Source organism: Alligator sinensis, unplaced genomic scaffold, assembly GCF_000455745.1.
Source record: "Alligator sinensis unplaced genomic scaffold, ASM45574v1 scaffold352_1, whole genome shotgun sequence".
Taxonomy (NCBI): domain Eukaryota; kingdom Metazoa; phylum Chordata; order Crocodylia; family Alligatoridae; genus Alligator; species Alligator sinensis.
The window spans coordinates 1363376-1379704 of record NW_005842223.1 but is presented as its reverse complement, the minus strand read 5'-3'; the positions used below and the strand labels follow the sequence as shown (position 1 = coordinate 1379704).

The window sequence follows — 16329 nt, the reverse complement described above, 5'->3', positions numbered from 1 at the left end:
GCTACTGAGCAGTAGCTCGTTACTACTGCATAGTAGTGTCGCCAGATAGTTAGTGCCTGGCAACACTACTGTGCCATAGCAGCAAGCTATGGCGCAGTAGCTCATTGCTACTGCACTGTATGGTCTCGTGTAGACGCGCCCAGTGACTTCCATATTAGATGGGATTAATTTGCTAGTAAAAATTTGGTTACACTAGTAATCAGCACCCTAAGCATAGCATAACATCTCAGTCAGAGTCCTTGGCGTCCTTTCTAACTACCACACTAGCTACAATAAATATTCAACCTCAATTAACTGGTTAGGGATTGTGTTGGTGACCTGTGAGTCAGAACAGAATCCAGCTCCCTCTTCTATAACCAGGTTGAGTCTAGGTGCAGTAAAAATGGATTTCTGTCACTAAGGTTAAGTATACAGGACTCTGATCACACAATCACACTCAGGGAACAAACCAGTGCCAATATGCTAGGTAGCCCTTCTATGCCTACAATTTTACTTTAAGCAGGGGTCAGGCAAAAAAATGAATCTCACACTATTAGAGCTACAACCGGGGGCCCAGTAAGACATGATCAAGAATTACAACTGGTTTCTTGAAATCCTGTATCTTCCACAGTATCTGGATGGAAAATCCTTCCTTCGGGCTTTGTGAACTTATCAATGCATCCTAAGGTAGGCCCAGCATAGGGCAACTTGACTTGCTACATCACATACCTTGCCTGCTCCCTCCCTTCCCCTGAACCACTGAGCTTGCAAAGTGTTCTCTGCAAAGCCCAAATTCAGGGCTTATGGGAGGGCAGGTCCCTTTGGCTTCAAATGATTTGGCTCTCTTCAGCTAGCTGTGGTGCCCAAATATGCAAAATCATAGATTGTACCCAGTATATCGCCAGATTTTTTAATATATGCAAAACTATAATCAAAAGACTTGTGTGAAGGTCAGTTAATTATTAGCCTTATGTTTCCTGAATTGCAAACCCCAGATTTTACTAAAACATTTACACTTCAGTAAAATGTGTTTGATTATATAACAAATTGCAAGGGGCTGCATATTCTGTTTCTTATATAGGTGCTGTGCATGTCTACACTAGACACTTTACTGCGCAGCAACCTAAATTACTGTACAGTAAAACATCACCATCTGCATGTGCATGGCAATTAGGGCACAGTAGATTCATTTACTGTGCTGCCTGATAGGCCCATCAGATACAGGTGATATCCAGCAGCACAGTAAATTACTGTACTTAAACACGTGTGACTCTAATTGAGCCAGAGTATTTGAGTAATTGTCAAATTGAGCTCAAATCCAGCTTTATTCCTATACGAAGAGCTCAAGCTGAGCCAGAGTTTGTTCAGCCATATTAACTGCACATGTAGATGAACCCGCTAGGTAGCATGTATACATACAAGCAATGCCACTGAAATGTCAGTCTGTTTAAGGGTGGAAGAATTGGACTCTGATTGACTTATCTGGGCTCTCTGGGCCAGACAGACATGCCACTCCTATTACTTTCAACTGGAGTTGTAGATATTCAACAGTCCTGAAGGCCAGGCTAAAGATCAAAATAAAATCCTATATGAATAGCTCTGATAATGAAGATATATCAAGTTCACTTTACAATGAAAATGGTCACTTAGTTAAATTTAACTGGCATGGGATGTTTTTTGTTTAAGATATGTAGTTCTTTAACAGTAGTATAATAGAAAAATATACTACCCATTATATAAAAATTCACTCATATGGGTATAACTGAGATAGAGGTTTGTTTTAACTCCATAAACTAAAGAACTTTTCAAACCATGTCAATGATATTGTATCCACAGTGGACTAGTGAATATTTAAACTCCATATCCGACTCCAACAAACTTGCTCTAATTTTCAGTTCGGCTTCCGCAGTTGGCCTAACATGGTTATGAATGATTTCCATCAGGAACTTTCCCAGGCATACTTTAAAAGCTCACAAAGGCCTCTGAAATTTTGCTGGACTTCTCTCTCATGCTCAAACATTACACTTCTTTCCCAGTCACTTGGAACTCCTCGCTTAGTAAGTACTTTGTTATTAAGTGAAAACCTTTTCTATGAAATCCATTTCAGCATTTAGGTAGCTAGATCTCAATCCCTTAAATTTACTCTAAGTCTTTGCCTTTTTCCTTTAACACCATCTTTCTACAATTTTAGTATCATAAGTTCTCTAAGCAACTATTCTTAGAGCTAAAGTTAGGAAATGTTCTTTCCAGGCATTTAGCATTGAATCTTTATCTGTGTCTATGAGCCCACTGAGGGTTGTATATGAATTCCAATTGCTTTTCCACTCCATCCCTTTTTCCATTCTTGAAGCTGATTGTTGCATAAAGCACTTCAGGATTTGATTTTATTATTTTTAATGCCCCGCCTCCACCTACACGCCTGGAAGAGCCAGGGCTGCCCCGGAAGGCTGGTGGCAGTGGTGCTAGGTGCAGAGTGACAGCAAATTTGGGTTGGATGAAGCATCCTCCCAGTACCACTGGCACCCACTCCAAGCCCAGCACCCACCAAGAAAAGCCCCATGCAGCCCCAGCTGCAGCCTGCCCTGCCCCACCCCATGCAGATCCAGGGGGCACACGCCCCCTCCTCCCCCTGTCCCTTCCAGGGTGTAAGTTGCCTCCCCTCCATGGGCTGCAGCTCTGCCCCCACCCAGGCAACACCTGCCCCTGCTCCCTCCCTCACTGTAGGAGGCATTGATCTGCCCCCCCACGCCCATTTCTTCCCCCCTCCCCTTCCATCACACTGGACTTACCAGCTGGAGGCAGCTCTCCACACTGCCAACTGTGCTCCTCACTGACCGATTACTGCACTGCGGCTGCACGCAGCAAGGGCATTTATCAGCCAAATTATCAGCCCCATTGGGCCAATATCCGATACTGCCAGTTTTCTTTATATCAGTACCAATCCGATATCAGACCAATGTATCAGTGCACCTCTATGGGCTATAGTTTCAATTATCTACATAATCCAAAAAGAAATGAGAGACCAAATAACAAGGATATTGACATGCTGATAACAAAAACTATGTTTCATTCTAGATGCACTGAACCTGCATCCACTGGAATACAGAAATCTCAGTTTAAACCAGCTCAAAATCTTACAGATTGTATGTAAGGTTTACACTAAACCCACACTTTAGAATCTCTTTTCAATAACAAACTGAAGGTTCTTAACTTAGTTCAGGGATGTCCAATTTCAGAGTAGCCAGGAGCCTCACAGGTTGCAGGATCTGGGACGCACAGTGTACAGGCTCTCTGGGACCCCCACCATGTGCAGCCTCCCCACCACATGAGCAACATGACCCCCTTGTGCTGCTGACATGCGACTGCTTCCTGACAGCCACCAGCACAAGTGACCCCCTCCTGTCATAGCTGCTGCACTAGCAGGACAAGCACTTTCCCTTTTCCCCCTTCAGAAGCCTGCCCTCCCTGTCCCCCGCCACATGAAGCCCCCTCTCCCCCAAACTGTGAGAGCCTTCCCCCACAACCAGCACTAGGTGGGCTACCCCACCCCACAACTGTCCTGTGAGCACCGCCTGGCCTCCCACCCCCGACGTGCTGCCCTGCCCTAGAAATCCTGGGCACCACACCAACAGCTGGAACAGTGAGAATCTGGGAACTGTGCATTTACCCTTTGTAGGCCAGTTGCAGCCTATGAGCTTTCAAATAGATAGTCCTTAGTTTTTTATTCTGTTTGTTTGCTTGTTTTTGTTTCATTTTGTTTTTTTTTTAAAAGAGTGAACATTAACTAACGGTGTCATTAGAATCAAAAGGATGCTTTTGTTTTTTGGCATGAATGACTGGTGCCTCCCGAGACTGGGGGGGTGGGACACAATTTGTGTGTGTCAGCATCAGTGACAGGGTGGTGAGTGGCAACTGCCCACAGAAGCCGGCAGCAGCATGGACAATAAGGTAGGGCGGGGACAGACAGCGACCGCCCTCAAAAGCCAGTGGCAGCCAATCTCAGGGGGGCATATCCCCCACCCTGGTATCTCCCCTCTGATTCACCTATGTTTTTTGGCCAAAAAAATAAATGGGCAGGACTGAAACAACATGCTTAAAGATTTTGCAGTTAGCTTAGAAGTAAAGCAAGAAAGATTCTAATTTGGATGCAGACCTGCCTGGCACTGCTTCCCTTGTTCTACCTCCTGTGATTTTGGTTGCATCATTTTATCCAAATATCTTAATAAAAGACCTTCTGGCTGTCATTTCTTTCATGGAGAAAGGTTGCTAGTTTGGATCAGGCTTTCTATGTCTTACTGTAATGCAGTGGTGCTCAACCCTTTTAGACTCAAGGCACTCTTTGTTAGACTGGCGGCACCTCTCAGAAAACGCCAGCTCTTCATTTTCACTCATTTTTTGACTTACAGAAAAATACTAGAGCATTTCTTCTGTTGCAAAGAACTAAGAACCCCGCAGGGCAGAATGTTTTTAACACTCTGGATTCCTATGTGAAATCTCCGGGTTTACCTTGTGATTCTTGTTTGAACACCTAAGTACTAACATTAAGTGGCATCCTGTGACACCTATGAAAGGGTCACAAGGCACCATGATTGAGAATCACAGCTCTAGTAAGTACAATATATTAATTCTCTTCATTGCATGACAAGATGAATTTTAATGGACAACTCTGTTGCTTGTGCTAAGTATTGAAGAATACATTTTTGGATCTCAGTTCACTGTTCATAATACTCTAAAATCAGAGGTAAATCCACGTAAGTCATGGAGTTTCAGTAGTGTAAAACTGTGCAACAATGAATCAGGCCCACTCGCTAGCTTCAGAAGAACCTCCTAATGTAATAGAGCATGGCTTTGCTGACAGCATTTATCCAAGAGTCCATCTGGCAGCAAAGTGAAACCACCTCTACACCAAGTGCTAGAGAACAATGTTGGCCAAATCCACTGTCTTGGACTTCATGAGTCATTAAGTTTTAGGAAGAAGTAATTCACATGAATGTAAAGCCAGCAGAGTGCAGAATTCTGACCTGGCAATAACTATTCTAGGCCAGTGTTTTGGCCAGTCAGATCACTTTGCACTTCATGTAGTCTTTTACCTGCATTTTAGCCCAACTACCACTGACATGGGCAAACTCTGACCCAGATTAGCAGGTACTTTAAATTTTGCTCAAGGGGTGGTTATAACTCAAGATCTACTTTCACTTTTGCTTGAATCTACTCACTTTGCTGATAGCTTCTCAATGGCCTTCCCATAGGCCAAAGGGACAGGCAAGTTCTCCCACAACTGATCCAGTTGGCTAGGAAAGAATTCTGGTGCATCTCCTCAGAAAGAACCATAGGATATGCCCCCAGATGAAAGCAAGCTACAACAAAAAATAAGAGTGAGGACAAATGTTGGCACCCAGGCTAAGCTAACCCTTGTGTCAAATCACCCAAGTTAGCTGCACAGTGATGAGACAGTGACCTGGACATGACCCTGCCCCACAGAACTACCATCATAACATAGGGAACTTTTTTTCTTACGATGCACATTAATTGCGTTTTAAGAAACCACTGCCCTCCTAAATCTAGAATTAACCTTCTCCCACCAAAAGCTGTATAGAGTTCCATACCACGCCCTTTTTAAGAGTGGAACTGAGGTAAGAAGCAAGAGATATGTACAAAAAAATAGACATAATAACTGATCCAAATTTAAATGATGTTTTTCATCAAAATTATGGCTACATTAATTTTGGCAATGGATTTTATGCTATTTTTGGAAGTTTTAAAAATTACACAATGCCTCTTGCCTTTTTTTCTTAAACAGTACAGATCTTTCTGTTTATTAAACAAAACAAATGAGATCTGCTTAACGCCAATGAGTTCACTTGTTACAAAATGGCTAAGTCAGTGTAAAAGCAGCCAAGAAGGAACCCTCTTTAAACTCCAACACCAAGGAAACCTTTCCAATGTACACCAATTAGGATAATCCAAGTCTTTTGATGTTTAAAATCCTCAAGAATCATATGGAAATCATTACAGTATAACATTTAAAACAGATTAACAATGCATATAAAAAAAAAAAAAATCAGTCTCTCATCTTAATATTTCCAACTGGGGGCTGAAGGGACCCAGGAGTTAACAGATGCTCTGTAATGATTGGGCGTTTTTAGACATGTTCTGGGAGTGTGGGGGAGGGGTGGAAGAGGCACTTTACTTAGAGCAGCTCTTAAAACACCTGCAGCATCACATGTATCAGCTTCCTCACACTGAAAATTGGTGGCAGGGACGCTTTAACTAAAACTCGTTGAACAAGTTTAGTTAAAGTACCCCCGCAGCCATTTTTCAGCGTGGGGAAGCTGATGCATGAAATGCTGGAATCTGCTGGAGCACAGTGATTACAACACTCCAGCAGATTTGATCAAGTCAACTCCGACACGCTATAATTGTATATTCTTAAGTGTTCAGATGCTATTCACAACAAGCACTGTAGCATGTAGTTAGTCAAACCATGTCCGCCAACATACAATTCTAAGCTAAAGGAGATTTACCATCAGCAGAACTACTAAAATACACCATATTTACTCAAATACAAGAAAATGTTTTCCCACCCTAATTGGCATGGATTAAAAAAAAAAGCCCCTCATCTCATAATCATCTTTAGGTAATCTCACTAAAGACATTATCTATCATTAAACTGCTGCCAATAGCAGCATGTGCTCAACAACAGAAACTGACTATGAAGTTGATTAAATACAGGTTTCCCTCGCTTTATGCTGTACATGCATTCCTGGAAAACAGTGCATAACTCAAATTTGCATAGAAGGAACTCGCTTTACAATGTAACAAATAAGGATACATTCCAAGACCTCAACTATACTGACCCCCCCAGACTCATTTCTACCACTTTTACAAGACAATTTTGGTCCTCCCCAACAGCAGACAGTACACACAAGCACAGGGTGCTGGTAAATGTTACCATAAGGGGGATGGCAACTACAAAAACATGTGTCGCAGACAATGAGCAAGGAGCACAGATCTTCACTCCCACAATGCACCGCACAAGCAACTGACTGCGGACTTCCACCACACTGATCACATAAGAGTGAATTTACCTCGCACATAACAAATTTTTGCTATAAAAAGGGTCATCACATAAGAGTGAATTCGCACATACAGAACCCGCATAAAGCAGAAAAACCTGTATAGCCAACACCAAGCATGACTATAAAACACATGGTTGACATTGGGCAGACATGCTCCACAAGGATTAGGTTAGTACAGCCCAACTAAATAAATTTCATGGTAGCGCTATTAATCGCAGTCTCCCTCACCACCAACTCTTTTTCAAGTGAAGGTGAGCCACTACATTGCACACATTTTGATGTCCTCATCAATCCCACAGCTGAGCTGTATCCTTCTTCCCTATTTCCAATGATTCCCATTTCCTCTCCAGCCTTAAATACTGGAAAACATCATGAAACAGAGCACCAAACAGATCATTCAAAATCCCTCTGTGGCAGAGCAAAATTGTGCCTGCCACTTTAAGAGGTTTAAACAGGCTGTGAAAAGCCAGTAGGTGCAGTCAGTCAGACCCAATTAGGTGGTCACGTGACCACAAGTGGGCCACCTGATTGGATGAGGGCTGGGTAGCCAGGGTATAAGCCAGGGGTGGGCAAAATATGGCACATGGGCCAGATCCGGCCCACCAGGCCATTCTGTCTGGCCCTTGGGGCCCCTAGAAATTTTTTTTAAATATAATATTTATTTTCCTCTGGCTTGTGTCAAAAGTGATAGGAGACAGGGACAGTAGGACCCAGGGGAAGCCACAGCAGGATCCTGGAAGAGCAGGCCCCCCCCCCGCCCCCCCAGCCAGAGGAACCATGGGGCTGTTCCACCTGTGCCGGAGCGGAAAACTCAGGTAAGAGGGGGTCGAGGCTGCGCACGCTGGTCCCCGCTTGACCACAGGGCTGGGGTGGGGGGCTGGGAGTAAGGGGGTGCACGGGGGCCAGCACCAGTGGGACCCAGAGTGAGGTGGCTCCCCTCTCACTCTGCTGGGGCAGGCCACCCCAGCTCCATAGAGCCCAGCCAGCTGCGCCCTGTGCTCCTGCCACTCTGCTCTGGGCCCCACCGGCACTGGCCTCAGGACACTGCCTGGCTGTTGCTGGCTCCCAACCCCCCCCCCCCCCCCCCCCATCATGCCCTGGGGGCAGTGCGAGGAGCCCCTGGGGCCACTGGGGGTGGCATGACTCAGCGGGGGCATGGCCCAGGATTCAGGGAGGTAGCGCAGAACTTGCATCCTGTACCTGAGGTTTGGGGCAGCAATGGCCCTCAACCCACCATGGGAGACTCTGGTGAGTGCCACAGCCCAGGGGAAAGGCCTGGCCTCCCCACCTCCCACCCTGCAGGGACCCAGCAGCAGCTCATTCCCCGACCCCAGGACAGGTGGGGAGGTTGCACCAGGAGCAGGAGTGAAGCCACAGCCGCTTTTCTGCTCCAGAAGCTCCTGCAGCCGCAAGGAGTCCAGGGGCTCCGGGGAAGCTCCTGGGCAGCCCTGGGGGCAGTGTGGGTCACCTCCCGAGGCTGCTGGATTGGCACGACCTGGCAGGGTCCTGGCCAGGTGTGCGGGAAGCTTGGGGAGGCCGCAGGAGCTTTCAGAGCAAAACAGCAGCCGTAGCTCCGCTCCAGCTCCTGGCACAGCCTCCTGCCTGTCCTGGGGCTGAAGGGGCAAGCTGCTGCCAGGCTGCTGGGCTCCTGCAGGGTGGGGGGCAGCCATGCCATTGCCATCCCAAGCCTCAGGCACAGGATGCAACTTCCACGCCGCATTACTGGGCTTGCCATGTCCCAGGCCACATGCCACCCCCAGCGGCCTTGGGCGGCCCCCCACATTGCTCCCAGTGCTGGCCAGGAGTTTCCTCGGGGCCCCCAGCCTCCTGGAAGCTGCAGGAGTTTCTGAATCAAAACCAGCTGAGGCTCTGCTCCAGCTCCTGGCGCAGCCTCTGCGCCTGTCCCAGGGCTGAGGGGCGAGCTGCCGCCAGGCCACCGCACCCCTGCGGTGGGGCAGACCTTCCCCCCAGGGTGGCGGCAAGTCCCAGGCCACCTGTGGCGGGGGGGCAGCTAGGCCTTTGCTTCCCCAAGTCTCAGGCGCGCAATGCAAGTTCCACACCACCTGCCTGGGCTTCCTGCATCCTGGGCCACATCTCCACCAGCTCCTGCTGCCCCGAATGGCTCCAAGAGTCCCCCACACTGCCCCCCGAGCCTAAGAGGCCCTTCCCCAGCAGTCCCTGGCCTCCTGGTGGCAGCAGGACCTGTCAGAGTGCAAACATGGCCACAAGGCTTCAGGCAGCGAGGGCCCGACTGGCTCCCCCCTTGCAACCATTGCTGCAAACTCCACAACCACACCCTCCTCCAGATACAACCATACATCCTACAAATCCCCCCCACACACACACACACACAGCTCCCCACAAACCCCATCCACACCCCTCCGACACCCCACACACTATACAAGAGTAAGAGTGCATTTTGAGCTATTATGCAATCACATCTACATATAAAGCACAAACACACACGTATCAGGACAAAAATATGTTTTAATTGAATTAAAAATATAACATTTGATTTTTAGTACATAATTTGGTTTTATTTCTGGTTCTAAGATATCAAACCCTCTTCTCCAAAGGAGTACTTCCAGGGCAAGGGGAGGGACTTCCAGCGGTAAGGGTCAGAGGTTGGGGCGGGACTTCTGGTCCTAAGATGGCGACCAGGAGGTGGGGCACCTGTCAAGGGGCTGGGTGCCCTTGACAGCTTGCTAAAACCCCCTAAGTGGGCCTCTGCCCAAAATAATTGCCTGCCCCTGGTATAAGCCCAAGCCCTAGGAGCAGATCTGGTAGTTACATCTAGGGAGCCAGTAGAGTAACACTGCACAGCCAGAGGAAAGGAACATCTGGAGGGTAGGGTAGGAACTGTGGGGATGGAGGAGGTTCCTGTTGGTCCTGGAGTGAGACCTAAAACTATACCCTGCTGGGGTTGGATGGTGTGATGGGGCTGCCTGTCGTGGGGCAACCCCAGGAAATGCCACACCTGTGCCTACCCAGTGAAAGGGGAAGATGAGGTGCCATAAAACCTCAGTCCCCTCTGCCTTGTGGGTGCCCTGTGGAGGGGAAAGGCTAGAGCATACCCCAACAGAAAGGCTGTGGAGCACACCCCAACAGAAAAGCACAGGGCTGAGGCAGACACCAGGCCCACTGAATGGGGCCTGAGACAGGGCCCAAGGTCCATCTAGCAGGACCTGAGGCCCAAGGGGTGAAAGGCCCAGGGAGAGAGTGAAAGAGGTAGCCTGAAGAGCTGTATAGAGCAGGGCCAGACAGCTGACCCAAATGCCTGCACAGAGTAGGGCAGAGTGTGTGTGGCCCAACAAGGAGCAGAAAGATACAGCCCAGTAAAGGGGGAAGGAGTGAGCATTTTGGTCCAGTAAGGGGCTGAGGGAGTAATAGTGGATTTAGATGCTATCTGAGAGGCATGGTACGGGGTGGGGGGGCGTTCAGAGCTGTGCAACTGGCCCAGTACACCAGGGCCACAATTAGGGCAGCCTCCTGCATGTTAAACAACAATTACTATAACATCAAAGGTGGGGCAGGAAAGTCATGGTGGTGTGCCTTAGGCAATGGTGTGCACAGCCCAAGGGCGGAGCTTGTAGTTGCCCCTATCTCAGCCTGGTACATATGATTAGCGTAGCCCCACACTCTATGAGGTAGAACCAGACCAGGTTGTCCTGCACCGTATTCCAGGGCTCATGAGAAGAACACCAAGTTACAGTCATGGGCTGGGGCTAATTGGCACATGCTTCTTTCGTGGGGAGTATCTGGTGTACACCATGGTTTGAAATGCTGTCGACTCTGGTGGGGCCCATCTCAATGACCTCAGTAGTAAATTACAAGGCTTTGGCTTTAGACTAATGTCATGCATAGTGCTGCTCAAAAGTGTGTTATGGAGTACAGTTTCAAGAAAAAAGTAACAATGCATCAATTCTAGATAAACTAAGTGAATGGTACTATATGCAAATTGCTACATGCATGTTTAAAGTCAAGGTCATTGTTTTCACATTTTCTCTTTATTTCTATGTGCTCAGCGAGAGCAGGGTCTGACAGTGGGGGAAGGGCCTGCCCTTAGAAAAAGTTGGGGGGTAGCAGAAAGCAAAGGGACTACCTGAATCCCCCACCCCAGATTTATTTCCTTGCTGTAACACTGGGACAAATTCAAGACAAACCTTTATTTAATTAAAGTCTATACCTGGAATATTATAACAAATGAGTACAGAAAAATAATGGAGCAATTATTCTGTTGCAAAGAATTCAGAAAGACCATAACAGGTCAGAAACATTCTTGACAGTATGGGTTCCTATTTGAAATCTTTGTGTTTATCTTGTGAATCACATGTAGGTAGGTGTTTGCATACCTAAAAGTTCAAATAGTCTGCGGCACCTTGCATCACACCTGGAAGGATCTCCCCATACCCAGGCTGCCACAGTACCAGCAGCATCCTGGTTAAGATTCACTGATTTAGATTTTCAAACAAAGGTCAGTCAATCATGTTACCTCCTCCAAAGAAATTTCATTTAAGTCCCCTGTTTGCCTCAGCCCTCTGTTTAGGAGCAGGGAAGAAGCCATTTCCACCTGATATTGCGTGGGAAGATTGCATTGAGTTGGCACTCTCCCTCTCTCAGAGCTCCATCAAAAAGTAAAACAAGTAAACAAAGCCCCCTCCCAAGGCATCTCCACCCCAATCTAATTCTTTATTTTTCCTACCATACAGGCAAAGTCCTACTGACTTTTCTATAGTCTCCACAGGCTAAGTCCTACTGACTTTTCTATAGTCTCCACTGAGAGAGAGTTGAAGTCCTGACCACCAGCTAGGAACCAGAACCTGCTCTTACTTATACTACAGTAAATTGGGAGCGCTTTCCTAGAAATTAGCAGTTAGAAATTAACAGAATAAATCTGGTGAGAGAAGAATAGAGGCTATTTATTATATAGACCATCTATTTATTATATAAATAATATAGGGTCTATTTATTACATAGACCCTTCACTTCTCCAATGCCTGTACAGCTACAATCTAGAATTCCTTTTTCTTTTTCCTGAAAGTGAATTATGTATTAAGTTAACAGTATTTGAGATTCCCTGGTCTTTGGTTCTACAAAGGGGTAATTCTTCAAGAAAGATCAGAGCCTTATTGTTGCATCACACATGGGCCTGGTCTCTGTGGGCCAAATCCCTAACTAGTGTAAATAAACATAGCTCCACAGAACACAAGGATTTATGCTGATTTACACCAGACAAGGAAACCCTCTCTGTGTTCCTGCCAAAGGCATATCCTATCAAAGGATGCTACCTCTACTGTATGAAGTTCTCTCACCAAGAGACTCATTATTTAAGAATAGTTTCATTTAATCTCTCTTGAGTTTTAAACATTGGGTATTGCTCTGAAAATCAGAGCATGTATCAAGTTTTAACATGAGAAACAGAGGTGATCCCAGCCACCATTAAACAGTGGCTTAATATGGGGAGGGGTCTACACAGCTTTTTCTGTATTAGTCACCTCCTCAGAAGGCTGCAGACTTCAGAAAAGCAGCTGCCTGACATTTTATCTGGAATGTATCAAACTTACTAGGATGAAACAAAAACAACTGGCTAGATGTAAGGCAGAGCCAGATGACCAACATTTCGCTGTAAAATTTGACACAGCAAAATCCTTTTTCAACCTAACTCCTGGGCAAATTTTCATTGTGTTCTCACAGTTCTTTACAAGACTACTTTGTACAGAAGGAAAGGAGGGTTACGCTGTTTCTCTTGCACTGAGGAGCACTGATATAGATAACCTCCCCGTGGAATTAGTTACGTTCTCTTACCATGTGTGCATAAGATGTCTTACCACGCAGCGCCCTAGGGATGTGTAGATGAAGAGAAGAAAAAGAATCAGATAAAAATTAGCTCAAAAAACTTGCATTGCCATTTGAATAAACTGAAAAGTAAGCAAAACTGGTCATGTTTATACAAGCAACTGGACTGCACTGTAACGGAGGACAACAGGATGAAACTATGTCCTTATAAAGTAAGCTCATCTTTTACTTATCTAACAAAGAGAAACATAGGAGAGGGTCAGAGGCTGCTGAAAGAAAAAATACCCAAGTGTTAAATCCAGAAAAATGGGAAAACACTTTTGCAAAGATAAGGCTATTTGTAGACAAGATAACCAAAAACTAAACATGGCCTATTTTTCCATCAGAAACAAGGGCACATGTTGTATAGCAGTAATTGTTAAAGGTACAGATACATATTTTAGCTTCATTAAGCACTTAACAAAAATTCCTTTGCAGTTTAAGGTACTACTATTCTGTATAATAATAATTAATATCAATCAATCATTGTGGAATGATAAACTTCTTAAACTTTATAGGTCAGAATTTTTTTAAATTATTATTATTACTATTAAAGAAACCAGGCAGTTCCAAGCACAAGAACGTTTTAAAACCATCCCTTATTAGTGTTGCAGATGAAGAATCTTCAGTCTGACACAGAATCCTCCCAGGACTGAAAAGGGGTCTTGAACACAGGGACACATGCACAAAAACAACAGCTAAAAGCAAACTTACAGCTAACTTCTGGGTCAGTCTCTAACATCACCCACAGGAATGAAATCAGACACCAACCAATCAGGCACCATTAGGCTGGCAGTACAAAATAAACAAAAGCTGGGCCCAGTGCTTTACAATGAGGGAGGGGAGTAGAAGAGACTATTGTACCAAAGGCTTTTAAATGATGTTGCTTAATTTATTTCTTTTGACAATCCTTATGCAAGCCATTTTAAAGGAAAATGACCCATGCACCCCTTGTTAAAGGACCGTTTGAGTTGTCTTTGTTAAAGTAAACAAATAACCAAACCAACAGTGTCTTGCAAAACCTTTAAGGAGTTCAGTGTTGTTCCTGCTTGATGTGTATTAAGGCAGAATTTCTTTGACAAATTTCCACATGGGCTTAGCACCTACAGCTGCTGCCAGATTTTTTAAAGAGTTCGGCAGGCTTGGTGTTGAGCTCTTTTGAGACTCTCTGATCCTTCTTTAGATGCTTACATGGGACCTGAAGTCTTTCAAGAATCTGACTCCAACTGTCAGTTCCAAGCACTTTGAAAATGTGGCCCAAGAATGGTGGAGTGAAACAAAACAAACAAACAAACAAAAAAATGAACATTACTGTACTTTAGAAGTGTATGAAAGGGCAAACCTTCTGTTCTTTCCAGCTGAAAAATATCAGCTCTTTGTTTTATTCTGTAATGTTGCGCCTGCATGTGCGAAGTCTCCTACATGAAATTCTGCTCACTTTATTCACACGAGTTGTCCCATCTAGTGGGACTACTCAGAAACATATGGTGAGCAGAATTGTGCTCTCAGGCCCATTGCTGAGACTGACATGCAATCCAGTGATTCACTTCTTGGACACTCCAGCTATCATTGAATTCAAAAGACTCAGGATGAGGCCCAGGCCCAGAGTTCACTTAAAAAACACATGGCTTGGTTTTAAAATGTTTAGCTCAGTTGTATAGGAAGTTTATTGAATCACTTCAATCTACTCAGTATTTCCACAAAGGAAAAAAACACTCAACATATGTCTATGGTTTCGACTAGAACTTGTTGTGGCTTTTCCGTTTCTAACTGCACAGTACCGTCAAGTGTATGGGGACAGGTAAATGCATTCCAGAGGCACTGAATGTCTTCACAAATCCTGGAATTGTACAGGTATGGAACATTAGTCAGTCATGTGGCCTTTAGCAAGACAAAAATGTAACCCTTGCCATAGGAATTGGTCCTAAGGTACATACAAATAATTAAATACAGTGGAATAGTAAATTACTATAAATGCCATAGAATTCCAGAGACCCAACCCTGGGCCAGATTTTCAAATGTTTTGCAGATGTTTATGGTTTGCTACAAAACTCTTGTCAAACAAGCCAGACAATACACCATAAGCTGAAGGACTTTGGCACATGGATATTCATTTTCTTTTTGCAGGTGCTGCTTTCCTGAAATAGTTTCTCTTCTTATAGAACATTGCTGTAATTCTGCTTAAATAATTGTCATGAAAGAAAGCAGATATATTCTCACCTCAAAAGAAAGCCCCCAAATAAACATTTACATTCATTTGATTACTTTACATTTTAACTGCTCCCCTGCAACTCAAATATCCATTCTAAATATTTCACAGATGTCAAATATTTTGAGAACTCACACACTGGGAAATTACTATATTTACAGGGGTCAGTATCAGGTTCTCTCTAAAGGGGGACTTGACGCTTCAATAATACATCACTTAATTCCTCTTTTGGTGTTTAAATTGCATTTAGAGGCATAATAAAATATTATTAATGATGTAATTGCTAATGGCCTAATTCTTCATCCAGGCTCAGAGCCCAAATATGCCAACCTTGTACAGCAGATCACTGGCAGGGCTATAGATCAGAATCCTGCCAAACCTTTGCACATGCAGCTGCTTCTACAGCACATGGGTTGCAGAAGTATCCTAAGTGTTCTCTCCCTTCCTTACAAGACAGTTAGAGTCAAAAGCTACATACTCATGGAACAACTAGCTACTCCTTGAGCATACACCCAGAAATTTCTTTACAATGGTAAAGTATGATCCACTGCAAAGCCCTAAGATGCGTCTCACTTAAGTTTGTCTAGCACAGGGGTCGGCAACCCCTGGCACGCAGGCCGAGCATGGCACACGAGGCCATTTTGCTTGGCAGGCTGCGGCCAGCCCCGGCTCCAGGAAGCTGCTGCCAGCAACAGAGCCGGGCTGCTCTGAGCAGGGCTTGCAGCGTTCCAGCTGCCTGCTGGGAGCAGCCCGGGCTCCCAGATGGCAGCAGTTCCCCAGACCCGGGGCAGCTGCAGCCGGGAGGCTCCAAACAGCTGTGCCGGGCTCTGGCACCAGCTCCACACCGGAACGAGCAAGCGCGCCTCGGAGTGGGCAGTGAGGGCGGGGCCTGAGGCAGCGCAGCCCCAGTCTCTCCCCCACTCCCGGCACGGAGGCGATGAGCCCAGTACAGCTGTTTGGAACCAGCCCGGGCTCTGGGCAGCTGCAACAAGCAGCAGGCAGGCTGCAAACAACTATGCTGGGCTCATCACCTCCTTACTGGAAGCGGGGGAAAGATGGGGGCTGCGCTGCCTCAGGCCCTGCCCCCACCACCCGCTCCAAGGCACACTGGTGCGGAGCTGGTGCCAGAGCCCGGCACAGCTCTTTGGAGCCTCCTGGCTGCAGCCACCCTGGCTCTGGGGAGCTGCTGCCAGCCGGGATCCTGGGCTGCTCCGGGCAGCCAGGTTG

At 45.9% G+C, this 16329-nt stretch overlaps 1 protein-coding gene across 12 annotated transcripts in view; it reads right to left on the bottom strand.

Annotated features, from left to right (window-relative positions):
- The window catches only part of TEAD1 (TEA domain transcription factor 1), a 239476-nt gene that overhangs the window by 189449 nt on the left and 33698 nt on the right, over positions 1 to 16329 (bottom strand). Inside the window, exon 3 of one of the 12 annotated variants that reach the window (XM_025208161.1) lies at positions 5196 to 5336. The exons of the other annotated variants lie outside the window; for them this stretch is intronic. The gene's annotated coding sequence lies outside the window, so the exon portion shown is untranslated. The remainder of the gene's footprint in view (positions 1 to 5195; positions 5337 to 16329) is intronic. 12 annotated transcript variants of the gene reach the window in all.